This window comes from Tyto alba, unplaced genomic scaffold (assembly GCF_018691265.1).
Source record: "Tyto alba isolate M040663 unplaced genomic scaffold, T.alba_DEE_v4.0 Super-Scaffold_19, whole genome shotgun sequence".
In the NCBI taxonomy this organism is placed as follows: Eukaryota; Metazoa; Chordata; class Aves; order Strigiformes; family Tytonidae; genus Tyto; species Tyto alba.
This window is the reverse complement of record NW_024881281.1, coordinates 7,572,593-7,580,466: the sequence shown is the minus strand read 5'-3', so window position 1 is coordinate 7,580,466 and position 7,874 is coordinate 7,572,593. Positions and strand designations below refer to the sequence as shown.

Sequence of the window (7,874 nt, the reverse complement as noted above, 5' to 3'; positions counted from 1 at the left end):
GGGCTGGGCTGCTCCCCACTTTCCAGCCCCAGCTCATTCGGGGCCACCCGGGCTCCGACCTCCCCATCACCTCTGAGCGCAAAACCAGATGCGGGTGCAAAACCAGCCACTGCCCTGTCCCTGCCGACCACCTCGTCCCCCTTCTCCTGGGGTGCCTCTGGACAAGTGTTGGGGAGCAGCTGGGGCGGGCACGGATTTAAATAGGGGGGGGGATGAAGAGCAAGGAGCGCAAAACACCCCTCTCCCCACAACCCGCAGCACCAGCTCAAGCACTGCGTGCCATCGCTGTGGGACCGACACCGGGGCCTCCCCACTTTGCCAGGAGCCAAAACGCTGCTCATCCCTGTACCCAACCGCCTGTGAGCCCCGATCCTCTGCCCAGGGAGTGACAGCACGTGCACGGAAATGCCTTGTCTGCGCCCCCTTCCCGCGGGGCTCCCTGTGAGTGGGCCCCCCCATTCCCCAGGTTTCCTCCACTGGCTGCGGAAATTGGAAGCAAATTATCAGCAAATCCACCCAGTTCCTCTCCGCCTGCGAGAGGTGCGAAGTCCCAAACCTGAACGCCCACTTAAAGAAGTGTGAGCTAAATCCATGCTCAGGATGGTCCCTCCGGAGCCCGGCTGTCTGGCTTATCTCAGCTCCCACTTTATTTTAGGGAAAGTGCTGATGGCTACAGCCGCAGGAAATCCAGGAGGTGGAAATTACAGAGCGTTTTGCCCTCCACACCCGGCACTGGGACACGTCAAGGAGGCAGCGGGGGGGGGGACGACTGTGCAGGAGCCACTGGCCCCCAGTGGGCTTTGCAAGGACACTGATTTTCTCTTTGCTTGCATCCCTACAAAAGGCTGAGGGCTGGGGGGCATAGAGCACCCCACAATGCAGGGAGGGGGTGAGCATTTGGGGGTGGGGGGGCAGACCAGCCGGGCTGGCCCGTCCGTCCACCCGTCCAGCGTTGCCGAATGACGTAATGCTTGAGCGAAAACACACGCGGTCATTAAACACGAGCTCTCTGCTCGAGAGGAGCGATGCGGGAGCAGATGGACGCGGGGACGAGCAGCTTTGCAGAGGTTCCAACAGCTTCAGGGCTGCAATGTGGCCTGCGGGGATGGACAGGCTGGCCGGGGTCCGCGTGATGCATCCTCGACGCGTGTGGCTGCAAAACATGCAAGAGAGCAGGACTGGGAAAGTGGCCTTGCTGGGAATCGTAACTGGGGCAGCTGGCCGTCTCTAGCAGCCTCCATCTCTTGCCAGCGAAATGGCTCTGACTTTTGAAAGCGTGTTTTGTACCTAGAAAGAATAGATGCGAGGCAAGATCTCCCCGCCCCTGGCACTCGCGCTGGGGAATGGGATCCAAGCCCTTTGCGATTCGGCCAGGGCAGAGCCGAGCGTTTCACGAGCTGCCCGCAGGGAAGGGCTGGGAGCGTTCCCCGAAGTTTGCAAAGTGTCGGGGAAAAGCTGTGCAATTTGGCCCGTGCTGGGAAGGCACAGATCTGGGTATGGTCTGACAAGAATGGGGGAAGGCAGAAAACATTTCCTGCAGGGGGGCCCGCGTGGAAAAGGGGGGGGTTTGCTGCATCATGAAATATCTGGGTGAGAAAACCCGCCACGAGGGCCGGAGCGAGAGCACCTGGACCGCATCCAGGACCTGCCAGTACCAGCACGGAGGTGGGCGAGGGGCTGGGGGCTTTGCTGGGAGCCGTGGCAGCTCCGGGGAAGATACCTCCTGCAGCCGGTCCCCGGTGTGGGTCCCATCGCGGTGACTGGCAGGTGGAGGTCGCACGTGGTTCCCCTAAATGCTGACAGAGTTGCTGGGGGGAGATGCCAGACAGCCTTACCCCGCTGTTGCACACACTGAGAGCCGTCCCGGGGGTAACACTGAGCTGTAAAACACAGAAGTAAACACCCCTTTGCCATAGCTACGGAGAAGCCCCGCACCTGCCCCCCTCCCCGGGACCCGAATCTTGCTCCGCGCGCTGTTGACGGCGTTGTCATAGGAAACGGCGCTCGCTAACGGGGTGTGACGGGGCTTTACGGTGCCTGTGCGGGTGCGCACGGGATGCGCTCAAAGGAAAGGTATGTGTGAGGGGCAGATCACAGAAACACCGGTGGAAGGGGCCCTCCGAGGTGTCCAGCTCCGGTGCTGGCTCCCGGCGGCACCGCCGCCAGCGCTGGCTTGGGGCAGTCTCAGCTGCAAATCCTCCCAAGGAGGGAGATCCCCCACCGTTCTGGGGACCTGTCCTGGGGCTGCACCACCCTCCTGGGGAAGAAATTCTCCTGAGCTGGACCTAAGGTGCGTTTGTAACCGGGGTTATCCTAAAATGCTGAGGGCAGCGCCCATGGGAACTCCTGCACTGCATCAGTTCACAGGAGAAGAGGTGGGGAGGAGACATGCCGTGTGGGGGATGATGGAGAAGGGGCCCAGTGCTCTGGGTTTGGATGCAGACGAGCTGGTAAGCTGGAGGAGAGAGGATTGCTCGCCCCAGGGTAGGTGGCTACAAGCAGGACACATCACATTTGTGTCCTGTGGCTGCTTTTCTGCAAGGGACCAGCCCTGGCAGCCGGTGCCAGGGCCAGGAGAGATGCAGCTGCAGGGACGGAGGAGCAGGGAGAGTTTGGGGACGCAGCAGAGCCACTGCACGTCCTCACTCCTGCCGTGGACTGATGCTGGGGTTGAAACAGCATGGCTTTGTCATGGTCTCAGGGAAGCTGAGGCTGATACATGGGTTTGGTCCAGTCAGCCTGATTGTGGGCCAAAATTTTTGTTTCACCTGCCTGTCTCTCTACAGGGCAACTGCCTCGTGTTTGGCCACGGTGTATCTTCCAGAAGGGCAGTGCAGGCTTCATCTAAGGCAGGAAGGGACAGGAAAGCTGCCTCTTCCCCATGGTTAAACATCCTTATGTTTTCCTGACTTGGTTCACCAGCTGCTAATTGTTAATTAACAGGTTATTACCCCTGTAGATGCTACAAAAAAAAAAAAAAAAAAAAGAAAAAAAAAAAAGATCCAAACTAAAGAGGCTGACTGAAACAGATACGTCTGTAAGTCTGCCTGCTACAGCATCCCAGAGGAATGCCTCCCAGGGCACGGGGCGGGAGGAGGAGGCAGGTTTTGAAGCATGGATGGGGCTCTGTAGTACCTGGGAATCAAGTCACGTCCCCACTCAGTCTTATTCTTGGCAAGTAAAACCTTCAGGCTTGTCAAGTCCCTTATTCAGAGGTATTTTCGTCAGCCCAGTTGTCCCCATGGCTCCTTCCTGAACCAGGTCTGACATCTGCAGCCAGGTCCAAGCAACGGGCAGCAGGGAGGTGACCGGCCACCACCCCAACATGTGTCCGCAGCTAGAGCTCCGGTGTTTTCTGGCCAGAAGCCTGGATAACCCCTGCCCATCAGCGGGCACACTGGTGGGGGTGGCCAGGCAGGAGGGCACCAGTGGGAGGCCAGGGTGGAGCGTGTGCTTGGGCTGGTGCACGGCAGGAGCTCTGGAGCAGCAGAACATCACCCCCCCACTCACATCAGCCAGCCAAGAGTCACGGCTTTAGTCTCAAGGCTGGGCTGGCTGCTAAAACATCAACACCCCTTTTGAGGGCAGCTGGGTACTCTCGCCACGGTCTGGGGATGGGGTCTCCATCTCTCACTCCCCTGCACATCCTGTTGCACCTGCCCCTCATGTCCCCTGGGGGGAACATTCACCCACCCTGTGTGCAGCCCACGCCACAGTCCCACGGGACGTCCATCTAGCACCCACCTGGTGCCGCAGGGGAACCATCTCATCCCTGGCACGAGGCTGGAAGCCACCATGGAGACCCATTTCAGCATCATGGGCAGGATCTTCTCAGCTATCCCCACGTACACTCGGTGCTGGGGTGTTTCTCAAAGTACGGGAGGCATTGCCAGCACCACAGGAACTCCCTGGGGACTGCAGGGGCTTAGGCAACCTCTCCCCACCCATCACTGGCAGGAGCCATCTTATGTGTGTCTGTTGGGTTTGATTAACTAATGAGGCTCATGTGACCCCAGCTGTACCCCATCCAATCTTGACTTTCCATTAGCTCTTCTTTTGCTGCAAGTGGCTTCCCACGTTTGTTTTGGGAAGAGGTTTTGCCAACACAAGATTGCTGCTCAGTGGGACTAGAGCTAGAGCTGCAGCCACGTGTGGTGGTGGGATGCTCTTCCTTGGCATGACCGACAGAACCAGCATCATTTTCCCACGGCCACAGAGGGACCTCAGATTCTCTCAGGAATGTTTGTCATTGGAGTCCACTCAGGGAGAGAAGGAGGGACAGCATCCCCAGCCCCTAATCTAGACACTTAACCCAGGTTCCTGCTTTCTGCCATACATGAACAACCAGGTGATGTGTGTGATGAAGCCGTCTCTGCAGGCTTTGCCTCTATTTCTCATCCTCTCCCCTTCCCTTGCAGGCAACCAGTTCTCCTTGTGCTGAGAAGACACGTGGATGTGCAGCACCTGTGAGGCTCAGATTGTGTTGTGAGTGGCGCGGCCCTGGGACAGCAGTGGTGGGATCTCCACCCTTGGTCATGTTGAAAACATGCCTGGACAAAGCTCTAAGAAACCTGACCCAGCTTTAGAGTGATAACTTGCTCAGGGGCTGGGCTGGAGACCTCCAGATACCCCTCCCTACCTAAATCCTTCCATGATTTACATCGAACGCTCTTTGGTATTTATGTAGTTCTGGGAAGCCTTCAGTGATGTATCGTTGAACTGTTATAATCTGATGCTGGCCAAGGAGGGATTTAGTGGTCCTGGCTCCATACATCTCATTCACATTGTCCTTCTCAAGGACAGCTGAACATCTGCTGCTGATAGGTAACTCCAGGCCGTGGTGTAGCCCTGCTCCCACCTTGGCCGTGAAACCTCTTCCCTGTCTGCCTCCATCCCCACTGCCACAGACCTTTGGTCAGATCTTTAGAGTGGCTGTTTTTGTCCTTCTCTGGGCTGCTTGTGAGCTTTCCAAGTGTTGATTAAAAGGTACCATCACTGCAAAATGTGCTGTGCCTGAGTGGATATAGTTTTCATCAACTGAAACACAGTGTTTACTGGAACGCACCACAGTCGTTCTCAGTCAGGACTGATTCCCTGCCAGATATCAGCTCTGACCCCCAGCAGTTTCGGCAGTAGAGCCGCTTAAAAATTGGAATATTCTTTTGTATTCTTGAAAGAAAAAAAAAAAAAAGGGTATGTTTATTATGGAGATATTGCTTTTCACTGCCTGCATTCTCTGAAACGGCCAAAGCGTGTTCAAAGAGACTTTCAAATCGCCTTTGTGCAGAGATCGAGGCTGGAAAATATCAACCCAGAAGGGGAAAACTGAAGCAAGTTGTGGGCAACTGAGCACAGAGATGTAACTGGTAACACTCAGCCAGAACATGAACTTTAGACACTGCCTATGCTCCAGTTTGTGTCTGTAGCACAGAGGGGCCCTAAGGAAAAGGCGGTGGAGCTCTATTATCTCGCAGCCAGATCCTTGTGGTGTTGAGGGGAAACATATAGCAGGCAGGGCTGGGCTGTCTCCCTCCCCTCCCAGTGCACCCCACAAATGCCAGTCGATGGCTCCCAGAGCCCTGATAATCCCAAGTATGAGTCAGAGCCCAAAAATCAGCAGAGCTTCAAATTAAGAATTATTAAAAAAAAAAAAAAAAAAAAAAAAAAAAGCACATACTGGGTATGATTTCTTGTGTTCTGCTTTTCAAGCCATAAGGTTTATGCCTCCAGATTTCCTATGCATCCAGAAGGGCTTAGCATTTTCCTTTCAGCAAAGTGAAATCTGAGTCTCCCCCAGGTGCATGACTCCAGGAGATGGGGATTAAAAAACCTGCAAGGAGAGTGATGCATTCACTAATGGCAATTAAAGGCTGTAGATCCACAGAGACAGTGCCCAGGGGATGTCCTTTCCCAAAAAGTCCCCTTACAGGGAACTGTAATTCCCCACAGAGGCTGGAGGACACTGGCCCATCCTGCTTCAAGGTGACCTGGAGACCGAGAGGGACTGGCTCAGCTGTGAGGTGACCCTGAGATAAATTTCTTGTGCCAAAACTCTTGTCAAGGAGAGGATTTGGTTCAGCAGTAATCTCCAGCCTTCTTGTCTGGCTCCCAAAGAGGCACCACATGTGCGATTAAAAGCCCCTCAATCCTGAGAGCTGGCATTTCATGATCTCCCTGCTGGGAAATGACAGAAATCCTCCAAAAAGCTAAAAATGTACTTTCCATCAGGGCTGCATCTGGTTACATACATGCAGACTGGTGACTAGGTCTCTCTGCCACCCTCCCTGGGCTACCCAGGGACCTGTGGCTCCCTCACGAAAGGTTTCCCCATTATTTTTCCCCTTGGGAAAACACCCACTGCTGTGCAGGGTGGTCTCCCACAGCTGGTCCAGCCCTGCCCAGGCAACTGGAAATGTGGCTGTGGGGTTTAATGGCTCTAACAAAATACCATGGTGAGGAATCTACAGAAGCGATGGAGGAGGTCGTGGGTCTGTGGGACAGCCGTGCTGGGGATTCTCCACAGAGATGCAAGTGTGGGGACAGGAGGAGAGGGCAGAGGGGACCAGGTAACGAGATGAGAAGGTGCTGGAACAAGGCAAGGAGAGCTGGAGCAGGGCTTGCAGCTGGCAGCCAACTGGCATGACCTTCAGCATGAGGGACCCAGCCGGCACTGCTGGTTGTTGTGTCTCCATCAACAAAGGGATCATTGATGCAGGAGAGATTAAGGGGACCAAGGAGGGTGGGGGAACCAGGCACCAAAATCAGGGGGAAAATGGAAAAGGAGAGCACCATGGAGGGACAAGGAGAGGGATGGCTGGCCCGGTGTTGCAGAGCAGTGACCAAGGAGGAGATACCAGTCTGGTCCAATATGGGAGAGCGAAGAGGAGAGATTAAACACCATGTGGGATGAAAAGGTCCAGCTCTCAGTGCCGGGAACTGAAGGAACAAGAAGGGCTGAGACCTTGTGACAGGGAGACAGCGTGCCAGAGACAGCGGAGGGGTCAGGGTCTGAGTGAGGGCTGGTGACACCAAGGCAGAAGTGATGGTGGGAAGATGCAGCAGATCCTCCTGCAGACAGGCTCTGCCCAGCCCAGCCCGGCTCCCTTTACCCATCACTGGGGGCAGGGGTTGGTCAGCAATGGTCCTGCTCTTCTCCAGCCAGTGACCGTGCTGGAAACATCCCTCCCGACACGTCCCCAACCCATGTTTCCCTCTGAGAGGCGGCTCTGTGGGATGGGACGGGAAGGGGGACCCCAGCCAGTTTGCCATCAGCCTGCAGACCCCATGTCTCCAGACCACCACTGGTGCCTGGCACAGTCGGGACGGACCGCGCTGAGGAGCTGCGCCTATACCTCTCCCAGGGATGTGTGAGAGATAACCCAGAGCCTCTTCTTGCTACCTCATCCTGGAGATGGAGGCAAGAAATACTGATAGATTGCTGGTTTGGTGTGATGGGCAGGCTGGCAAGAGCCCCTGGGTAGCATGTATTGTATTTTGAGGACTCTCTGAATTGCTCCTCTCTTTCCACCAAGCCCAGCTATAGGTCTTGGTTTCCCAGGGGAAGCCATGACTTTATCCGTCTGTTAGGGTTTGGCTCCCCTCCCAAAAAGCCCTGCAAGACACTGCCCGGACCTGGCAGGTCTCAACATCCTTTGGTTCCCATCAGCCTGTCTGGGCTGAGGAGTGAGCCCCAAAACACAGCCCCCCGGGAAGGATCAGCCGTTCGCTGTGCAGTCTGGCAGCGAGCTCCAGCACAAGTGAAGCCCTGGCCCACCACCAACGCACGCTGTTTCCTCTCGGCAGGCTGGCCAAAAGGAGTCAGACGAGGACATGAGAGGAGCTGGGAGAGCAGGCAGGCGCAGGGGAAGTGGGGG

General features: G+C 56.0%; 1 long non-coding RNA gene across 1 annotated transcript; it reads left to right on the top strand.

The window, feature by feature from the left end:
* The first annotated feature begins 1,991 nt into the window (after positions 1 to 1,991).
* On the top strand, positions 1,992 to 5,003 carry LOC116964571. The gene is made up of 2 exons (XR_004408799.2): positions 1,992 to 2,073; positions 4,419 to 5,003. It is a non-coding gene; the product is annotated as an uncharacterized LOC116964571 (long non-coding RNA).
* Positions 5,004 to 7,874: the final 2,871 nt, after the last annotated feature.